The sequence below is a fragment of the Pseudorca crassidens genome, chromosome 6 (assembly GCF_039906515.1).
Source record: "Pseudorca crassidens isolate mPseCra1 chromosome 6, mPseCra1.hap1, whole genome shotgun sequence".
In the NCBI taxonomy this organism is placed as follows: Eukaryota; Metazoa; Chordata; class Mammalia; order Artiodactyla; family Delphinidae; genus Pseudorca; species Pseudorca crassidens.
The window spans coordinates 95,281,538-95,304,485 of record NC_090301.1 but is presented as its reverse complement, the minus strand read 5'-3'; the positions used below and the strand labels follow the sequence as shown (position 1 = coordinate 95,304,485).

At 44.5% G+C, this 22,948-nt stretch overlaps 1 long non-coding RNA gene across 1 annotated transcript; it reads right to left on the bottom strand.

Annotated features, from left to right (window-relative positions):
* Positions 1 to 4,751: 4,751 nt before the first annotated feature.
* LOC137225896 (uncharacterized) lies at positions 4,752 to 6,338 on the bottom strand. The gene is made up of 2 exons (XR_010944078.1): positions 5,492 to 6,338; positions 4,752 to 5,226 (listed from the first exon to the last, which is right to left on the bottom strand). It is a non-coding gene; the product is annotated as an uncharacterized lncRNA (long non-coding RNA).
* Between the last annotated feature and the right edge of the window lie 16,610 nt (positions 6,339 to 22,948).

The window sequence follows — 22,948 nt, the reverse complement described above, 5'->3', positions numbered from 1 at the left end:
TATTAGGGCCTGAAGCCATCCTGCGGTGTTGCGGCCAGGTCACAAGAAAGCGAGTTGAAGAAAGGAGCTCAGGGGCACTGTAATTCACAAACCTGCAGAGTTATAAATGACAGCTATCGTCCAAAAATATACTGAAGTAAGGCTGCCAAGAGGACTTGAAAGCGGGGCAGAATTGCAGGAAACCGATTTCAGGAGGTAGACTGGAATTGCATTGAAAGCATAGGAAAAGAGGCAGAACGTCCACAATGATGCACTTGGCCAAAAAGGGCGTATGCGTTTTTTCCTGAATATATTCAGGAAAAAACGCATACGCCCTTTTTGGCCAACCAAGCAAGCTTGCAAAGGAAATCTGCACTACAATGAAGTCTCACTTCCCCCCGGTCAAAAGGGCCATCTGAAAAAAGTGTAAAATCCAGAAAGGCAGGACAGGCCATGGAGAACTGGGAGCCTTGTTATGCTGATGGGCGGGATGTAAATTGCCAACAGACACTCGGGAGAAGTGTATGGTGTTTCCTGAAACATCTAAAAAACAAAGCAACAGAGCCTAGGGCACTTCCACTTATGGTCCTATAGCTTAGGGAAATTAAAATCAAAAAGACACAGCCACCCCAAAGTTTGGGACGCCTCTGTTTACAAGAACCTCGTTTACAGTACAAGTTCAACATCGCAGAAAGTGAAAAATGGATAAAGAAGTTGTGGTATTTACTTACAAAGCAATATCACTCAGCAATGAAATCTATGTCATCAGGCCCTTAGTAGCACAATGAGTGGATTCAGGTATGGTGATTCTAACTGAAATAAGTCACACAGAAAAAGAAACATCATAAGATATCACTAATACACGGAATGTAACCTTGGCTACACAGGAACTGAATTACAGAACAGAACAGGGTATCAAATTTAGAAAACCAACTTATGCTTGCTTAAGGGGAAAGGTGAGTTGGGGTGCTGCATAAAACCAGAGATTGAAATGAGCACAGATAAAGTTCCTTAAGCCAAATATGGAATAGAAAAGAGCTACTCCTTGCTCAACGAAATGGACTCAACACCCCATATTAAACGCCTAAGAATGTACCTGACTAGTAAGTATCTTAAAACCTATGGATTGCTATGTCTCCGAAAGAGAATCAAGCGTGTGTACAGGGGCATAAACGCAGCAGTGATAGGATTGGAGCGGTTCGCTGAGCAAATGAAGACCCTTTGAAGTCATATTGCATGGTAGCCATTCCACGGGTCTCAACTCTCCAGGTTTAAGGTATTCTTCCTTCAGCAAAAACATGCATGTGGAACCCAGAGTATGATCAACCGTGTGAACGGGAGACGTGTTCAAATATGTCTCAGTTTTCCTCCCCTGGTACTCGGGTGCAACATTCCATACGCTTTACTAACACTCTCCCAACTTGGAGAGTCAGCGCCTTTAACCTCCTGTTTGGCCCAGTTTGCAATTTCTGCGCAAGATGAACAGGAATAGGGAGAACCAATGAGAGACTAGCTGGAGGTGTCTGGACGGGCAAATTTAACTCTCATTTCCCACCAGGAAGAGGAAATAACCAAGGGCTCAGCGAGCCGTGCCGGAACCAGATTAGGGCCTGAAGCCATCCTGCGGTGTTGCGGCCAGCTCACAAGAAAGCGAGTTGAAGAAAGGAGCTCAGGGGCACTGTAATTCACAAACCTGCAGAGTTATAAATGACAGCTATCGTCCAAAAATATACTGAAGTAAGGCTGCCAAGAGGACTTGAAAGCGGGGCAGAATTGCAGGAAACCGATTTCAGGAGGTAGACTGGAATTGCATTGAAAGCATAGGAAAGGAGGCAGAACGTCCACAAAGATGCACTTGGCCAAAAAGGGGGTATGCGTTTTTTCCTGAATATATTCAGGAAAAAACGCATACGCACTTTTTGGCCAACCAAGCAAACTTGCAAAGGAAATCTGCACTACAATGAAGTCTCACTTCCCCCCGGTCAAAAGGGCCATCTGAAAAAAGTGTAAAATCCAGAAAGGGAGAACAGGCCATGGAGAACTGGGAGCCTTGTTATGCTGATGGGCGGGATGTAAATTGCCAACAGACACTCGGGAGAAGTGTATGGTGTTTCCTGAAACATCTAAAAAACAAAGCAACAGAGCCTAGGGCACTTCCACTTATGGTCCTATAGCTTAGGGAAATTAAAATCAAAAAGACACAGCCACCCCAAAGTTTGGGACGACTCTGTTTACAAGAACCTCGTTTACCGTACAAGTTCAGTATCACAGAAAGTGAAAAATGGATAAAGAACTTGTGGTACTTATGTACAATGCAGTATCACTCAGCAATGAAATCTATGTCATCAGGCCCGTAGCAGCATAATGAGTGGATTCAGGTACGATGATTCTAACTGAAATAAGTCACACAGAAAAAGAAACATCATAAGATATCAGTAATACACAGAATGTAAACTTGGCTACACAGGAACTGAATTCCAAAACAGAACAGGGTCTCAAATTTAGAAAACCAACTTATGCTTGCTTAAGGGGAAAGGTGAGTTGGGGTGCTGCATAAAACCAGAGATTGAAATGAGCACAGATAAAGTTCCTTAAGCCAAATATGGAATAGACAAGAGCTACTCCTTGCTCAACGAAATGGACTCAACACCCCATATTAAACGCCTAAGAATGTACCTGACTAGTAAGTATCTTAAAACCTATGGATTGCTATGTCTCCAAAAGAGAATCAAGTGTGTGTACAGGGGCATAAATGCAGCAGTGATAGGATTGGAGAGGTTCGGTGAGCAAATGAAGATCCTTTGAAGTCATATTGCATGGTACCCATTCCACGGGTTTCAACTACCCAGGTTTAAGGTATTCTTCCTTCAGCTAAAACATGCATGTGGAACCCAGAGTATGATCAACCGTGTGAACGGGAGACGTGTTCAAATATGTCTCAGTTTTCCTCCCCTGGTACTCGGGTGCAACATTCCAGACGCTTTACTAACACTCTCCCCACTTGGAGAGTCAGCGCCTTTAACCTCCTGTTTGGCCCAGTTTGCAATTTCTGTGGAAGATGAACAGGAATAGGGAGAACCAATGAGAGACTAGCTGGAGGTGTCTGGACGGGCAAATTTAACTCTCATTTCCCACCAGGAAGACGAAATAACCAAAGGCTCAGCGAGCCGTGCCGGAACCAGATTAGGGCCTGAAGCCATCCTGCGGTGTTGCGGCCAGCTCACAAGAAAGCGAGTTGAAGAAAGGAGCTCAGGGGCACTGTAATTCACAAACCTGCAGAGTTATAAATGACAGCTATCGTCCAAAAATATACTGAAGTAAGGCTGCCAAGAGGACTTGAAAGCGGGGCAGAATTGCAGGAAACCGATTTCAGGAGGTAGACTGGAATTGCATTGAAAGCATAGGAAAAGAGACAGAACGTCCACAATGATGCACTTGGCCAAAAAGGGCGTATGCGTTTTTTCCTGAATATATTCAGGAAAAAACGCATACGCCCTTTTTGGCCAACCAAGCAAGCTTGCAAAGGAAATCTGCACTACAATGAAGTCTCACTTCCCCCCGGTCAAAAGGGCCATCTGAAAAAAGTGTAAAATCCAGAAAGGCAGGACAGGCCATGGAGAACTGGGAGCCTTGTTATGCTGATGGGCGGGATGTACATTGCCAACAGACACTCGGGAGAAATGTATGGTGTTTCCTGAAACACCTAGAAAACAAAGCAACAGAGCCAAGGGCACTTCCACTTATGGTCCTATAGCTTAGGGAAATTAAAATCAAAAAGACACAGCCACCCCAAAATTTGGGACGGCTCTTTTTACAGAAATCTCTTCTACGGCACAAGTTTAATATCCCAGAGAGCAAATAATGGATAAAGAAGTTGCGGTACTTATGTACAACAGAATACCACTCAGCAATGAAATCTATGTCACCAGGCCCATGCCAGCATAATGACTGGATTGAGGCACGATGATTCTAAGTGAAATAAGTCACACAGAAGAAGAAACATCATAAGGTATCACTAATACACAGAATGTGAACTTGGCTACACATGAACTGAATTACAAAACAGAACAGGGTCTCAAGTTTAGAAAACCAACTTATGCCTGCTTAAGGGGGAAGGTGAGTTGGGGTGCTGCATGAAAGCAGAATTTGAAATTAGCACAGATACCGTTCCATAAGCCAAATATGTAATAGACAAGACCTACCCCTTGCTCAACGAAATGGATTCAACAATGAGGTATCACCTCACACCCGGTAGAATAGGCATCATAGAAAATCTACAAACAAAAAATGCTGGAAAGGGTGTGGCGAAAAGGAACCCTCTTCCACTATTGTTGGGAATATAAATTGATACAGTCATTATGGAGAACAATATGGAATTTCTTAAGAAACTAACAATAGAATTACTATATGATACAGCAATCCCAGTACTGGACATATACCCAGACAAAACCATAAATCAAAAAGAGTCATTCACCGCAATGTTCATTGCATCACTATTTACAATATCGAGGTAATGGAAGCAACCTAAATGCCCACAGACAGACGAATGCATAAAGCTGTGGTACATATATAAAATGGAATATTACTAAGCCATGAAAAGGAATGAAATTGGGTCATTTGTAGAGACGTCGATGGATCTAGAGACTGTCATACAGAGTGAAGTAAGTCAGAAAGAGAAAAACAAATCTTGTATATTCATGCATATATGTGGAACCTAGAAAAACTGTACAGATTAACCATTTTGCAAGACATAAATAGAGCAACAGATGTAGACAACAAACGTATGGACAACAAGGGGGGAAAGCTGTTGGGGGGGTGGTGGTGGGAGGAGTTGAGAGACTGGGATTGGCATGTATACATTTATATGTATAAAATAGATAACCAATAAGAACCTGCTGTATAAAAATATAAAATAAAATTCAAAATTAAAAAGAAATAAAATTTAAAAAATAAAACAGAAAAAACAATTATTCCCTGCACATACATGTATTTATATGAATAAATTATTTCCATGCTTATATCTGTAAATACAAAAAAGAGGAATAAAATCTACCTTGAACCAAAAACGAAAAAGAGAAAAAAACACAGAACCCACCAGTTACACAGAGGAAAACCGTATCAGGGCACTTGCTCCAGTTGTAAACAATTCTGAAGTTGGTCAGTGGTGGGGAATCGTCTCCCATTCAGCCAGCAGCCCCCACGCAACAAGCGTCCTCATTGCAAAGCTGGGGCACCGTGCCGAGGCATCTGTGAGTAAACGTGAGCTGAGCCCCAGGCCAGTTGCTGCTGAACTATTCCCACCCGTCCCAGGTAAAACACCTGAATATATACAAGGACTTGAAAGCCTAGAGGAAGGGCCATAGAGCCACACGAGTGACAGCATGCCGGCCGACTTGGTGCCTGCAGGCCAGCCAGGATGGTCCTGGCCCTGGGTGCTCTTCTGGAAGATTTCCATTTCCCTGCCTGAGATACCCGTCCTGTCCCTGCCCCCACTGCTTTTTTCCTTCCTCACCTCTGCCCAGGGAGAAATTCCAGCAGCAGGTATGGGTGACACATCCTCTTCTTTAGCAGGTGGCAGCCTGGCAACTGCTGCAGAAAGTCCAGCAGAGCCCCACTCACACTGGGCCACCCACAAAGCCGTGGCCTCTCACTCCCTCCCACCAGCCCAGCCCCGAGACTGCTGACAGGGCAGAGAAAATGGCGTCAGGCACGGCTGCAGGGGCTCTTGCTGCCTGGAGTGGTATTTATATTGATCTCAACCCAGGCACACCTGGGGAGGGCTGGCCGGCACGGTAAGGCTGCCCAGGTCAGCCAATCATCACCCCTCAGGGGCTCACAGTTGCAGAAAATGGAACTTGCTGAACCGGCCAGGTCCAAGGAACAGGTGTGGGCTCCTGAGAGTCAGGATAGACAAGGGGCTGCAGCTTTGGCTTGTTTTCTAATCATTTTATCTGGCCCATGAGTGGGAGACAACTTCAAGAAAACCCTCTCCTAATGAGAGGAACCCAGGAGTCAGGGAGAGGAGGGGTGGGTGGTGGTTGGAGACAGAGGCCTGGTGCCCCGGGTGCAGTGGAAGTCTCTGGAAGACCAGGTGGAGGGAGGCCTCACGGAGTGATGCCCAGGGTTACAGACCTGTCGCAGCTGCTGTTTGTTAGTTCAAGTCCTGCTCTGAGGTGCTCTGTGTCAGCTCTGAGCGACAGGTGAGCTGGGGGTGCTCTGCAATGAGGGCTATGTGCACGGTTCCTGTGTGCCCAGCCCTGCCACGGTACCTGCAAGGGTAGCTCTGTATCCTGGGAGGGGCCTGACCACGAGAGCTCCGTGGGCTGGGGTGGGGGTGGGGTACCTGCCCAGGTGAGCTCCATATTCTGGGATTGGTCTGACCACGAGAGTCCCATGGGCTGCTGGGGACCTGGTAAAGGATGTCAGGACAGTCAGTGAAGCCACCGAGGATATACCTCCAGTTGCTCCTAATTCCTACACCCTGCTGGTCATTCTACCAACCACCAGGACATGGTATTCTGTATTAGTCTTCAATGATGCCTTCTTTTGTATTCCATTAGTCCCAGAGTCACAAGAAATTTTGGCTTGTGAGTGGCAGGACTCAACATACAACTAAAACAATACTTCCGGGCCGTTCGGCCCCAAGGGTGCAAAAATTCCCACACCATCTTTGGGGAAAGCTTAGCTAAAGACCTAAAAGTTCTACCTCTGGAAAAGGAAACCCTCCTTCAATATGCAGGCGACATTCTGATCGCTAGCCCTACTAAGGAGGCCTCTGAACTACCAAGCCAATAAAGGATAGAAGTTGTCCAAGAAAAAGCTCAAATATCACAGACTGCAGTGACCTGCCTGGGCTTCATTCTCACAGAAGGTCGGAGAAGCCCATCCCAGGAAAGGGAAGAAACCATTTTCAGCCTTACCCCTTTCTAAAACTAGAAGACAGCTTAGGGGTTCCTGGGGAGGCCAGGGTTTGCTGCTTCTGGATCCCTAACTACAGTCTACTAGCTGGGCCTCTATATGAAACACTGAAAGGAAAAGATGATGATCCTTTTGAATAGAATCCAGAAGTGGCCTTTCAAGAATGGAAAGAGCAGTCAATTCAGACCCTTGCCCTGGAACTCCCTAATTTAGCTAAACCCTTTGACCTTTACATTCCCGGTGAAAGGTGAATCGCCATTGGAGAATTAGTGCAAAAACTGGGACCACTTGAAATGGAACAATGCAAGAATGCCATCCAGGTAGGATAAACTACGGTCACTAAGGGGCTTGGCCCACTGCCACATCTGGCCAAGATACTGGCGGTATCTAAAAACCTGGAAATCAGCAGCCCAAAAGGCCACCTCCCTCCTAAGGGAAAAGGACCCCACGTGGTGATCCTAACCACCAACCATGCCCTGAAGTTGCAGGGTTCGCTCCGTGGGCACACCGACCTCGAGTGAGGAGGCCCTCCAACTCCAACATCCAGAGAGATAACCGGGGGCAACAGGGCACCATGACGACTCGTGTGAACATCACTTGACCTGGAGTTTCTCTCATAAAACAACAAGAGTGTGTCCCAAAAGAGTAGACTACTGCTTGCAGGACTTACTGCACCCAGAGGGGAGCTAATAGTCTTGGCGGGGGAACAGTATACCACACTGTCACCATAGAAAAGCCTACAGACACCGTGATGATGGTGGCCAATAAGACCGGCTGGACTCCTGTTTACTTCAAAAGGCTGTTGACTCAGTGGCCATCATGGTCCTTGATCACCACTGACCCTGGACTGTCTGGGAGTTGAGCGGGCAGGGCTCTGACACCTGGTGCTGTTTGTACGTTAATTCAGGGGCCTAATTGAAGAAAGCGCAGACTACTGGTCAGAGCATCTAGGCTGGCAGAAACGGTCAGCCTAAGGTGGCCAAACAAATGTGGGGCGGGGTGAAACCGGCCCCCACAGCGTCTCTGCACATCTCTTTCCTGGACCCTTAAAGGTCATTAGAATCTATAACACTTCCAATGCTGGTGCTCAGGTGGACGAGCAGGGAGGCAGGGGTCCTGGGGACAATCAACGTCACCGGGAGGCTGCTGGGGAGAAGCTCTGACCCTCGCCCCAGGGTATGAGGGCTCCCAACTCAGCACTCAGCAGTTACAGAAGAAGGGTCTGCACCCTCAGCACTCCAAGAATGAGGAACGGGACAAAAAGCAGAGGAGGGGTTTGTCCCCAGCAAAGCCCATTAAAAATCCCTGGGAGATAAAAATAGAATCTGGGCAATAAAGTCAAGTCTAACCTTTTTTATCCTTTGTGCTTTGTCTAATTTCACGTGCTCCTAGGGTCCCGCATGCAGAGGTTCCACACCCGGCACTTCAGACCAGATTTCCTAGTGCAGAATGGCTGGGTCGACACCTCAGCTCCTGGGGCCCAGTGCAGACTCCACGATATAGAGCCTGAGCTACAGCCAACCCGGCCCTCGAGAGCTCCGCCCCCTCCCTCCCTCCCACTGACTCTGACAGGATCTCTACACAGCAGCCCAGCCCACAGCCCACGGGGTAGTGCATGCTCTCACCTCTCCATTCTCTGATCAAAATATAAAGTTTCCTTTGCTTGTGAACCAAACTCAGTCTCGATCTGTTGGCCCCAATGACACTGGGCAGGGGGACACTTGTTGGGGTCCACTCTGGAGGATCAGTAACAGAAATTGAGACTATTGTAACCTCAATGAACAGATGTGTGAGCCAAACTGTAGTTAACATAGAACAGTGTATAAGGCTCGGGTAAAATAAGATGTTTTTAACACTTCCATTTGATATTTCCATCACTTTTTATAAGCAAGTTCAGTGAAAAGGTTTGTCTTATTTGTCAGGTCAATATTAGAGAAACGAAGTGATTTCTTTCCAAGGATGTACATCTAATAATCTTGGTTAAACCTTCAATCCTGTTTTAAATGCTTTTCCATTGAAAATGATACCTCTCTTTCAGCTCCCCCATTTCTGAGAAGTATAAAATCTTATAATTTATTATTACCAAAGGGGAAAGGTGGGAGGAGGGATAAATTAACAGTTTGGAATTAACACATACACACTGCTATGTATAAAATAGATCATCAACAAGGAACTACTGTATAGCACAGGGAACTACACTCAACATTTTGCAATAACCTATAAGGGGAAATAATCTGAAAAAGAATAGATATTTTTATTGACATCATCTATCAATGACAGTTAAAGTGTAGCCTAAGGGAAGCTGGTGGTGAGTGCTTCTGACCCTGAAGACTTCAATTATCTAAAGTTTGGACTCTGCCTACTTCCCAAGGCCCTTAATGAACATATGTGTAGCCGTAGCTTAAAAACTTCCCCAGTTTGGGTTTCGGGGAGACACTGATTTTGAAAAAGCCCTGGTGTTCTCCTTACATGAATGGGACTCTTCCTACTGCTAAAACATGTCTGTCACACCCAGAGGATGGTATACCGTCTGATCGGGAAGAGTTTGGAAAAGGCATCTCATCTCCTCATCTCCTGGTGCTCGGGTTCACCCCTCCAGCGTCTTTACTAACAGTCTCCCCACTTGGAGATGTCAGCACTGTCAACATCCTGTTGCGTACAGTTTGGAATTTGTCCAGAGGATGAAGCGGAAGGATGAGGAACAATGAGAGACAAGTCCTAGGTGTTCAGACAGGCACATGTCACTCTAATTTCCAATCAGGAAGACGAATTGACCAAAGGCTAGGGTTGCCCATGGAAACAGTATAGGGCTTGAGGAAATCCCGCTGCTTTGTGGCCAGTTCCCATAAACACAAGTTGAACAATGGAACTCAGGGGCAGTAAAATTCACAAAACTGCAGAGTTGAAAATATCCATCACTGAAAAATGTCTTGAGGAAAGTCAAAGAAAAGGACTTGTAAGCAAGGGAGAATGGCAGGAAAGGGATTTGAGGAGGTAGAAAGGACTCGCCATTAAGCACAAGAAAAGGAGCTGAACATTGCCAACATTGCAGTTGGCCAAAAAGGGTGTATGCGTTTTTTTCTGTATATATTCAAGAAAAGGGCATACACTTTTTTAGCCAACCAAACAGGTGGGCACTGGAAGTCAATACTACAAAAGATATCACTTCGCATCAGTCAGAAGAGCCATCCTCATAAAGCGTAAACAACAGAAATGCAGGACAGGGCAACGAGAAGAGGGAGCCCTGTGAGACTTATAGTGGAAATGTATATTGCCAACGGCCATTCTGGAGAAGTGTATTGTGTTTACTAAAGCATCTAAAAAATGAGCTACAGAGCATAGGGCACTTGCACTCATGGGCGTATATCTTGGGAAAAACAAAAATCGAGAGGACACAGGCACCCCAATGTTTACCCCCTCTCTGTTTAAAAGATCCTCGACTAGGATATAACTTAAATGTCTCTGGAGGCAAAAAATGGATAGAGATGTGGTACTTAGGTAGAGTGGAATATTATTCAGCCTGGAAATCAATGAAATATGGCCAGTTGTAACAACTCCCGAGGAGTTACGTATGATCATTCTAAGTGACAGAATTCAAAAAGAAAAAGACACATATCATAAGCTATCACTTAAAGGTGGAATCCAAAATGGCTACACATGAAATAAATTACAAAACAAAAACATAGTCAAATATGTAGAAAACACGCATAAGGCTGCTAAACGGGAAAGGTGGGGAGGGGTGAGGCATCATCCAGGAGGTTGAAATTAGCAAAGATACCATTCCAAATACCAAACTGATAATCAACAAGGCCTACACGGTAGCTAAAAGAACTGCACTCAGCACACTCAAGTCACCGGAAAAGAATATATACGACTGGTAAGAATCTGAAAAAGAATTTATTGATGTCTCTCTGTACGTGAATCAAGTGGATGTACAGCAGCAAGAAACAGAGCTTTGAAAATCAGCTGTAACCAATATAGTAATAAATTGAAAAAAATAAACGACAGAGAGACAGAGAAAACCTCTTACAACTTTTCCTCAGGGACGGTGATGCAACATGGATTGAACACATCTAGACCCACAGCAGGATGAGACATAAGGCTGGAAACTGTTTGCGCTAAGAGAAATGTGAGGTTGGGTGAGGAAATGCACACCCTTTAAAGTAATACTACCTGGTACCCATTCAATGGGTCCCAAATCTGCAGGTTCAAGGGATCTTCCTACAGCTAAAACATGCATGGAAAACCCAGAGGACTGTACACCATGTGATCGGGAGATGTGTCTAAAATGCACCTCATTTATCCTCTCCTGGTGCTCCTGTTCACCATTCCAGCCACGCTACTTAGAATCTCCCCACTTGGAGAATCAGCACATTTAAACTTCTGTTTCACACATTTTGCAAATTGTGAGGAGGATGAACGGGAAGAGGGGGAACCAATGAGAGAATAGTTGTAGGGGTTTGGACGGGCACATATCACTCTAATTTCCCATTAAGAATAAGAATTAAAGAAAGGCTCAGCCTGCCTCGCCGGAGCCAAAATAGGGCCTGAAGCAATCCTGCGGGTTTGAGGCCAGCTCACAAAAGAGCAACTTAAAAAATGGAGCTCAGGGTCACTGCAATTCACAAACCTGCAGAGCTATAAATGAAAACTAACGTCCAAAAATATGTTGAGGTAAGGCAAAGAAGAGGATCTGAATGCAAGACAGAATTGCAAGAAACAGATTTCAAGAGATAGATTGGACTCGTCTTTAACGCACATGAAAAGCGGCAGAATTTCGACAATGATGCAGTTGGCCCAAAAGGGCGTATGCGTTTTTTCCTGATTATATCCAGGAAAAAAACGCATACGCACTTTATGGGCAACGAAGCAAGCAAGCAATGCAAATGTGCACAACAAAGAAGTCTCATTTCCCACCAGTCAAAAGGGCCATCCTAAAAAATTGTAAAAACCAGAAATGCAGGACAGGCCATGGAGAACAGGGAGCCTTTATACGCTGATGGGCAGTGTGTGAACTGCCGAGAGCCACTCTGGAGAAGTGTATGGTGGTTCCTAAATCATCTAAAAAACAGAGCTACAGAGCATAGGACACTTCCAATCATGGGAGTATATCTAGGGAAGTCTAAAAATCAACAAGACACAAGCACACCACAGTTTAGGGCTACTCTGTTTACAAGAACCTCAACTTCAGTACACCTTAAATATCCCAGGAAAGAGAACAATGGATAAAGAAGATGTGGTACTTATGTACAATGGAATATCTCTTCACCATGAAATCAATGTAATAAGGCTAGTAGAAGGATAAAGAGTGGATTTAGGTCCGATAATACTACTTGAAATAAGTCAAACAGAAAAAGAAACATATCATAAGATATCACTTATAGAGGGAGGGTAAATATGGCTGCACAAGAAATGAATTACAGAACAGAACAGTGTCTCACATTTAGAAAACACACTTATGTCAGCTTAAGGGGAAAGGAGAGGTGGGGTGATGCATAAAACCAGAGTTTGAAATTAGCACAGATACCGTTCAATAAACCAAATAGGTATTAGACAAGATCTACACCTTGCTCAATGAACTGGCCTCAACACACCCTATACACCGCAGAGAAATATATCTGAGTAATAAGAATCTTAAAACCCATGTATTGATATATCTCCATAAGGGAATCAAGTGTGTGCAGAGCGGCACAAACACAGCAGTGAAAATGAGCTAAACCCCATTATAGAAATAAATTTTAAAAACAAAACGCTGAAACAATGAAAGAGAGAAAAATTCTTACAAAATTCGCTCAGGGGCTGTGATGCAACCTGGATTGACCACATATAAACCCACAGCTGGATAAGACATAAGGCTGGACACTTGGGGCTGAGAGGATTGGTGAGCTTTGGTGAGCAACTGCCGAAAGTTTAATGCAATACTTCATGCTACTCATTCCAAGGGTCCCAACACTCCAGGTTGAAGGGAATCTTCCTACAGCTAAACCATGCTTGGGAAACCCAGCGACTGGTATACCATATGATCGGGAAAGGTTTCTAAAACGCACCTCATTTTTCCTCTCCTGGGGCTCCGGATCAACATTCCAGCCACTTTACTAACAACATCCCCACATGGAGAGTCAATGCCTTTAAGTTCTGGTATTGCACAGTCTGCAGTTAGTGCGGAGGATGAATGGGAATAGGGGGAACCAGTGAGAAACTAGCTGTAGCGGTTTCAATGGGCACATGTCACTCTAATGTCACATCAGTAAGAAGAATTAACCAAAGGCACAGCAAGGTGCCCCAGAAGAAAAATAGGGCTTCAAGGAATCCTGTGGTTATGGGGCAAGACCACAAAAATAAGAGCTGAAAAATGGAGTTAAGGGCCACTGCAATTCAAAAACCTGCAGAGTTATAAAGGCCAACTATTTTCAAAAAATATATTGAGGTAAGGCTATGAAGAGGCATTGAGCGCAAGGCAGAATTGCAGGAAACCGATTTCAGTAGGTAGACTGGAATTGCATTGAAAACATATGAAGAGAGTCAGAACCTCGACAAAGATGCACTTGGCCAAAAAGGGCGTATGCGTTTTTTCCTGAATATATTCAGGAAAAAACGCATACGCACTTTTTGGCCAACCAAGTAAGCTTGCAAAGGAAATCTGCACTACAATGAAGTCTCACTTCCACCGGGTCAAAAGGGCCATCTGAAAAAAGTGTAAAATCCATAAAGGCACCACAGGCCATGGAGAACTGGGAGCCTTCTTATGCTGATGGGCGGGATGTAAATTGCCAACAGCCACTGGGGAGAAGTGTATGGTGTTTCCTGAAACATCTAAAAAACAAAGCAACAGAGCCTAGGGCACTTCCACTTATGGTCCTATAGCTTAGGGAAATTAAAATCAAAAAGACACAGCCACCCCAAAGTTTGGGACGGCTCTGTTTACAAGAACCTCGTTTACGGTACAAGTTCAATATCGCAGAAAGTGAAAAATTGATAAAGAAGTTGTGGTACTTACGTACAATGCAATAACACTCAGCAATGAAATCTATGTCATCAGGCCCGTAGCACCATAATGAGTGGATTCAGGTATGATGATTCGAACTGAAATAAGTCACACAGAAAAGAAACATCATAAGGTATCACTAATACACAGAATGTGAACTTGGCTACACATGAACTGAATTACAAAACAGAACAGGGTCTCAAGTTTAGAAAACCAACTTATGCTTGCTTAAGGGGAAAGGTGAGTTGGGGTGCTGCATAAAACTAGAGTTTGAAATGAGCACAGATAAAGTTCCTTAAGCCAAATATGGAATAGACAAGAGCTACTCCTTGCTCAACGAAATGGACTCAACACCCCATATTAAACGCCTAAGAATATACCTGACTAGTAAGAATCTTAAAACGTATGGATGGCTATGTCTGAAAGAGAATCAAGCGTGTGTACAGGGGCATAAACACAGCTGTGACAGGATTGGAGAGGTTCAGTGAGCAAATGAAGACCCTTTGAAGTCATATTGCATGGTACCAATTCCACGGGTCTCAACTCTCAAGGTTTAAGGTATTCTTCCTTCAGCTAAAATCTGCATGTGGAACCCAGAGTATGATCAACCGTGTGATCGGGAGACGTGTTCAAATATGTCTCAGTTTTCGTCCCCTGGTACTCGGGTGCAACATTCCATACGCTTTACTAACACTCTCCCAACTTGGAGAGTCAGCGCCTTTAACCTCCTGTTTGGCCCAGTTTGCAATTTCTGCGCAAGATGAACAGGAATAGGGAGAACCAATGAGAGACTAGCTGGAGGTGTCTGGACGGGCAAATTTAACTCTCATTTCCCACCAGGAAGAGGAAATAACCAAGGGCTCAGCGAGCCGTGCCGGAACCAGATTAGGGCCTGAAGCCATCCTGCGGTGTTGCGGCCAGCTCACAAGAAAGCGAGTTGAAGAAAGGAGCTCAGGGGCACTGTAATTCACAAACCTGCAGAGTTATAAATGACAGCTATCGTCCAAAAATATACTGAAGTAAGGCTGCCAAGAGGACTTGAAAGCGGGGCAGAATTGCAGGAAACCGATTTCAGGAGGTAGACTGGAATTGCATAGAAAGCATAGGAAAGGAGGCAGAACGTCCACAAAGATGCACTTGGCCAAAAAGGGCGTATGCGTTTTTTCCTGAATATATTCAGGAAAAAACGCATACGCACTTTTTGGCCAACCAAGCAAACTTGCAAAGGAAATCTGCACTACAATGAAGTCTCACTTCCCCCCGGTCAAAAGGGCCATCTGAAAAAAGTGTAAAATCCAGAAAGGGAGAACAGGCCATGGAGAACTGGGAGCCTTGTTATGCTGATGGGCGGGATGTAAATTGCCAACAGACACTCGGGAGAAGTGTATGGTGTTTCCTGAAACATCTAAAAAACAAAGCAACAGAGCCTAGGGCACTTCCACTTATGGTCCTATAGCTTAGGGAAATTAAAATCAAAAAGACACAGCCACCCCAAAGTTTGGGACGACTCTGTTTACAAGAACCTCGTTTACCGTACAAGTTCAGTATCACAGAAAGTGAAAAATGGATAAAGAACTTGTGGTACTTATGTACAATGCAGTATCACTCAGCAATGAAATCTATGTCATCAGGCCCGTAGCAGCATAATGAGTGGATTCAGGTACGATGATTCTAACTGAAATAAGTCACACAGAAAAAGAAACATCATAAGATATCAGTAATACACAGAATGTAAACTTGGCTACACAGGAACTGAATTCCAAAACAGAACAGGGTCTCAAATTTAGAAAACCAACTTATGCTTGCTTAAGGGGAAAGGTGAGTTGGGGTGCTGCATAAAACCAGAGATTGAAATGAGCACAGATAAAGTTCCTTAAGCCAAATATGGAATAGACAAGAGCTACTCCTTGCTCAACGAAATGGACTCAACACCCCATATTAAACGCCTAAGAATGTACCTGACTAGTAAGTATCTTAAAACCTATGGATTGCTATGTCTCCAAAAGAGAATCAAGCGTGTGTACAGGGGCATAAACGCAGCAGTGATAGGATTGGAGAGGTTCGGTGAGCAAATGAAGATCCTTTGAAGTCATATTGCATGGTACCCATTCCACGGATCTCAACTACCCAGGTTTAAGGTATTCTTCCTTCAGCTAAAACATGCATGTGGAACCCAGAGTATGATCAACCGTGTGAACGGGAGACGTGTTCAAATATGTCTCAGTTTTCCTCCCCTGGTACTCGGGTGCAACATTCCAGACGCTTTACTAACACTCTCCCCACTTGGAGAGTCAGTCCCTTTAACCTCCTGTTTGGCCCAGTTTGCAATTTCTGCGGAAGATGAACAGGAATAGCGAGAACCAATGAGAGACTAGCTGGAGGTGTCTGGACGGGCAAATTTAACTCTCATTTCCCACCAGGAAGAGGAATTAACCAAAGGCTCAGCGTACCGTGCCGGAACCATATTAGGGCCTGAAGCCATCCTGCGGTGTTGCGGCCAGGTCACAAGAAAGCGAGTTGAAGAAAGGAGCTCAGGGGCACTGTAATTCACAAACCTGCAGAGTTATAAATGACAGCTATCGTCCAAAAATATACTGAAGTAAGGCTGCCAAGAGGACTTGAAAGCGGGGCAGAATTGCAGGAAACCGATTTCAGGAGGTAGACTGGAATTGCATAGAAAGCATAGGAAAGGAGGCAGAACGTCCACAAAGATGCACTTGGCCAAAAAGGGGGTATGCGTTTTTTCCTGAATATATTCAGGAAAAAACGCATACGCACTTTTTGGCCAACCAAGCAAACTTGCAAAGGAAATCTGCACTACAATGAAGTCTCACTTCCCCCCGGTCAAAAGGGCCATCTGAAAAAAGTGTAAAATCCAGAAAGGGAGAACAGGCCATGGAGAACTGGGAGCCTTGTTATGCTGATGGGCGGGATGTAAATTGCCAACAGACACTCGGGAGAAGTGTATGGTGTTTCCTGAAACATCTAAAAAACACAGCAACAGAGCCTAGGGCACTTCCACTTATGGTCCTATAGCTTAGGGAAATTAAAATCAAAAAGACACAGCCACCCCAAAGTTTGGGACGCCTTTGTTTACAAGAACCTCGTTTACCGTACAAGTTCAGTATCACAGAAAGTGAAAAATGGATAAAGAACTTGTGGTACTTAGGTACAATGCAATATCACTCAGCAATGAAATCTATGTCATCAGGCCCGTAGCAGCATAATGAGTGGATTCAGGTACGATGATTCTAACTGAAATAAGTCACACAGAAAAAGAAACATCATAAGATATCACTAATACACGGAATGTGAACTTGGCTACACAGGAACTGAATTCCAAAACAGAACAGGGACTCAAATTTAGAAAACCAACTTATGCTTGCTTAAGGGGAAAGGTGAGTTGGGGTGCTGCATAAAACCAGAGATTGAAATGAGCACAGATAAAGTTCCTTAAGCCAAATATGGAATAGACAAGAGCTACTCCTTGCTCAACGAAATGGACTCAACACCCCATATTAAACGCCTAAGAATGTACCTGACTAGTAAGTATCTTAAAACCTATGGATTGCTATGTCTCCAAAAGAGAATCAAGCGTGTGTACAGGGGCATAAACGCAGCAGTGATAGGATTGGAGAGGTTCGGTGAGCAAATGAAGATCCTTTGAAGTCATATTGCATGGTACCCATTCCACGGGTTTCAACTACCCAGGTTTAAGGTATTCTTCCTTCAGCTAAAACATGCATGTGGAACCCAGAGTATGATCAACCGTGTGAACGGGAGACGTGTTCAAATATGTCTCAGTTTTCCTCCCCTGGTACTCGGGTGCAACATTCCAGACGCTTTACTAACACTCTCCCCACTTGGAGAGTCAGCGCCTTTAACCTCCTGTTTGGCCCAGTTTGCAATTTCTGCGGAAGATGAACAGGAATAGGGAGAACCAATGAGAGACTAGCTGGAGGTGTCTGGACGGGCAAATTTAACTCTCATTTCCCACCAGGAAGAGGAAATAACCAAAGGCTCAGCGTGCCGTGCCGGAATCAGATTAGGGCCTGAAGCCATCCTGCGGTGTTGCGGCCAGCTCACAAGAAAGCGAGTTGAAGAAAGGAGCTCAGGGGCACTGTAATTCACAAACCTGCAGAGTTATAAATGACAGCTATCGTCCAAAAATATACTGAAGTAAGGCTGCCAAGAGGACTTGAAAGCGGGGCAGAATTGCAGGAAACCGATTTCAGGAGGTAGACTGGAATTGCATTGAAAGCATAGGAAAGGAGGCAGAACGTCCACAAAGATGCACTTGGCCAAAAAGGGCGTATGCGTTTTTTCCTGAATATATTCAGGAAAAAACGCATACGCCCTTTTTGGCCAACCAAGCAAACTTGCAAAGGAAATCTGCACTACAATGAAGTCTCACTTCCCCCCGGTCAAAAGGGCCATCTGAAAAAAGTGTAAAATCCAGAAAGGGAGAACAGGCCATGGAGAACTGGGAGCCTTGTTATGCTGATGGGCGGGATGTAAATTGCCAACAGACACTCGCGAGAAGTGTATGGTGTTTCCTGAAACATCTTAAAAACAAAGCAACAGAGCCTAGGGCACTTCCACTTATGGTCGTATAGCTTAGGGAAATTAAAATCAAAAAGACACAGCCACCCCAAAGTTTGGGATGGCTCTGTTTACAAGAACCTCGTTTACAGTACAAGTTCAACATCGCAGAAAGTGAAAAATGGATAAAGAAGTTGTGGTATTTACTTACAAAGCAATATCACTCAGCAATGAAATCTATGTCATCAGGCCCTTAGCAGCACAATGAGTGGATTCAGGTATGATGATTCTAACGGAAATAAGTCACACAGAAAAAGAAACATCATAAGATATCAGTAATACATGGAATGTAAACTTGGTTACACAGGAACTGAATTACAGAACAGAACAGGGTCTCAAATTTAGAAAACCAACTTATGCTTGCTTAAGGGTAAAGGTGAGTTGGGGTGCTGCATAAAACCAGAGATTGAAATGAGCACAGATAAAGTTCCTTAAGCCAAATATGGAATAGACAAGAGGTACTCCTTGCTCAACGAAATGGACTCAACACCCCATATTAAACGCCTAAGAATGTACCTGACTAGTAAGTATCTTAAAACCTATGGATTGCTATGTCTCCGAAAGAGAATCAAGCATATGTACAGGGGCATAAACGCAGCAGTGATAGGATTGGAGAGGTTCGGTGAGCAAATGAAGACCCTTTGAAGTCATATTGCATGGTACGCATTCCACGGGTTTCAACTACCCAGGTTTAAGGTATTCTTCCTGCAGCTAAAACATGCATGTGGAACCTAGAGTATGATCAACCATGTGATCGGGAGACGTGTTCAAATATGTCTCAGTTTTCGTACCTGGTACTCGCGTGCAACATTTCAGACGCTTTACTAACACTCTCCCGACTTGGAGAGTCAGTCCCTTTAACCTCCTGTTTGGCCCAGTTTGCAATTTCTGCGGAAGATGAACAGGAATAGCGAGAACCAATGAGAGACTAGCTGGAGGTGTCTGGACGGGCAAATTTAACTCTCATTTCCCACCAGGAAGAGGAATTAACCAAAGGCTCAGCGTGCCGTGCCGGAATCAGATTAGGGCCTGAAGCCATCCTGCGGTGTTGCGGCCAGCTCACAAGAAAGCGAGTTGAAGAAAGGAGCTCAGGGGCACTGTAATTCACAAACCTGCAGAGTTATAAATGACAGCTATCGTCCAAAAATATACTGAATTAAGGCTGCCAAGAGGACTTGAAAGCGGGGCAGAATTGCAGGAAACCGATTTCAGGAGGTAGACTGGAATTGCATTGAAAGCATAGGAAAAGAGGCAGAACGTCCACAATGATGCACTTGGCCAAAAAGGGCGTATGCGTTTTTTCCTGAATATATTCAGGAAAAAACGCATACGCCCTTTTTGGCCAACCAAGCAAGCTTGCAAAGGAAATCTGCACTACAATGAAGTCTCACTTCCCCCCGGTCAAAAGGGCCATCTGAAAAAAGTGTAAAATCCAGAAAGGCAGGACAGGCCAAGGAGAACTGGGCGCCTTGTTATGCTGATGGGCGGGATGTAAATTGCCAACAGACACTCGGGAGAAGTGTATGGTGTTTCCTGAAACATCTAAAAAACAAAGCAACAGAGCCTAGGGCACTTCCACTTATGGTCCTATAGCTTAGGGAAATTAAAATCAAAAAGACACAGCCACCCCAAAGTTTGGGACGCCTCTGTTTACAAGAACCTCGTTTACAGTACAAGTTCAACATCGCAGAAAGTGAAAAATGGATAAAGAAGTTGTGGTATTTACTTACAAAGCAATATCACTCAGCAATGAAATCTATGTCATCAGGCCCTTAGTAGCACAATGAGTGGATTCAGGTATGGTGATTCTAACTGAAATAAGTCACACAGAAAAAGAAACATCATAAGATATCACTAATACACGGAATGTAACCTTGGCTACACAGGAACTGAATTACAGAACAGAACAGGGTCTCAAATTTAGAAAACCAACTTATGCTTGCTTAAGGGGAAAGGTGAGTTGGGGTGCTGCATAAAACCAGAGATTGAAATGAGCACAGATAAAGTTCCTTAAGCCAAATATGGAATAGAAAAGAGCTACTCCTTGCTCAACGAAATGGACTCAACACCCCATATTAAACGCCTAAGAATGTACCTGACTAGTAAGTATCTTAAAACCTATGGATTGCTATGTCTCCGAAAGAGAATCAAGCGTGTGTACAGGGGCATAAACGCAGCAGTGATAGGATTGGAGCGGTTCGCTGAGCAAATGAAGACCCTTTGAAGTCATATTGCATGGTAGCCATTCCACGGGTCTCAACTCTCCAGGTTTAAGGTATTCTTCCTTCAGCAAAAACATGCATGTGGAACCCAGAGTATGATCAACCGTGTGAACGGGAGACGTGTTCAAATATGTCTCAGTTTTCCTCCCCTGGTACTCGGGTGCAACATTCCATACGCTTTACTAACACTCTCCCAACTTGGAGAGTCAGCGCCTTTAACCTCCTGTTTGGCCCAGTTTGCAATTTCTGCGCAAGATGAACAGGAATAGGGAGAACCAATGAGAGACTAGCTGGAGGTGTCTGGACGGGCAAATTTAACTCTCATTTCCCACCAGGAAGAGGAAATAACCAAGGGCTCAGCGAGCCGTGCCGGAACCAGATTAGGGCCTGAAGCCATCCTGCGGTGTTGCGGCCAGCTCACAAGAAAGCGAGTTGAAGAAAGGAGCTCAGGGGCACTGTAATTCACAAACCTGCAGAGTTATAAATGACAGCTATCGTCCAAAAATATACTGAAGTAAGGCTGCCAAGAGGACTTGAAAGCGGGGCAGAATTGCAGGAAACCGATTTCAGGAGGTAGACTGGAATTGCATTGAAAGCATAGGAAAGGAGGCAGAACGTCCACAAAGATGCACTTGGCCAAAAAGGGGGTATGCGTTTTTTCCTGAATATATTCAGGAAAAAACGCATACGCACTTTTTGGCCAACCAAGCAAACTTGCAAAGGAAATCTGCACTACAATGAAGTCTCACTTCCCCCCGGTCAAAAGGGCCATCTGAAAAAAGTGTAAAATCCAGAAAGGGAGAACAGGCCATGGAGAACTGGGAGCCTTGTTATGCTGATGGGCGGGATGTAAATTGCCAACAGACACTCGGGAGAAGTGTATGGTGTTTCCTGAAACATCTAAAAAACAAAGCAACAGAGCCTAGGGCACTTCCACTTATGGTCCTATAGCTTAGGGAAATTAAAATCAAAAAGACACAGCCACCCCAAAGTTTGGGACGACTCTGTTTACAAGAACCTCGTTTACCGTACAAGTTCAGTATCACAGAAAGTGAAAAATGGATAAAGAACTTGTGGTACTTATGTACAATGCAGTATCACTCAGCAATGAAATCTATGTCATCAGGCCCGTAGCAGCATAATGAGTGGATTCAGGTACGATGATTCTAACTGAAATAAGTCACACAGAAAAAGAAACATCATAAGATATCAGTAATACACAGAATGTAAACTTGGCTACACAGGAACTGAATTCCAAAACAGAACAGGGTCTCAAATTTAGAAAACCAACTTATGCTTGCTTAAGGGGAAAGGTGAGTTGGGGTGCTGCATAAAACCAGAGATTGAAATGAGCACAGATAAAGTTCCTTAAGCCAAATATGGAATAGACAAGAGCTACTCCTTGCTCAACGAAATGGACTCAACACCCCATATTAAACGCCTAAGAATGTACCTGACTAGTAAGTATCTTAAAACCTATGGATTGCTATGTCTCCAAAAGAGAATCAAGCGTGTGTACAGGGGCATAAACGCAGCAGTGATAGGATTGGAGAGGTTCGGTGAGCAAATGAAGATCCTTTGAAGTCATATTGCATGGTACCCATTCCACGGATCTCAACTACCCATGTTTAAGGTATTCTTCCTTCAGCTAAAACATGCATGTGGAACCCAGAGTATGATCAACCGTGTGAACGGGAGACGTGTTCAAATATGTCTCAGTTTTCCTCCCCTGGTACTCGGGTGCAACATTCCAGACGCTTTACTAACACTCTCCCCACTTGGAGAGTCAGTCCCTTTAACCTCCTGTTTGGCCCAGTTTGCAATTTCTGCGGAAGATGAACAGGAATAGCGAGAACCAATGAGAGACTAGCTGGAGGTGTCTGGACGGGCAAATTTAACTCTCATTTCCCACCAGGAAGAGGAATTAACCAAAGGCTCAGCGTACCGTGCCGGAACCATATTAGGGCCTGAAGCCATCCTGCGGTGTTGCGGCCAGGTCACAAGAAAGCGAGTTGAAGAAAGGAGCTCAGGGGCACTGTAATTCACAAACCTGCAGAGTTATAAATGACAGCTATCGTCCAAAAATATACTGAAGTAAGGCTGCCAAGAGGACTTGAAAGCGGGGCAGAATTGCAGGAAACCGATTTCAGGAGGTAGACTGGAATTGCATAGAAAGCATAGGAAAGGAGGCAGAACGTCCACAAAGATGCACTTGGCCAAAAAGGGCGTATGCGTTTTTTCC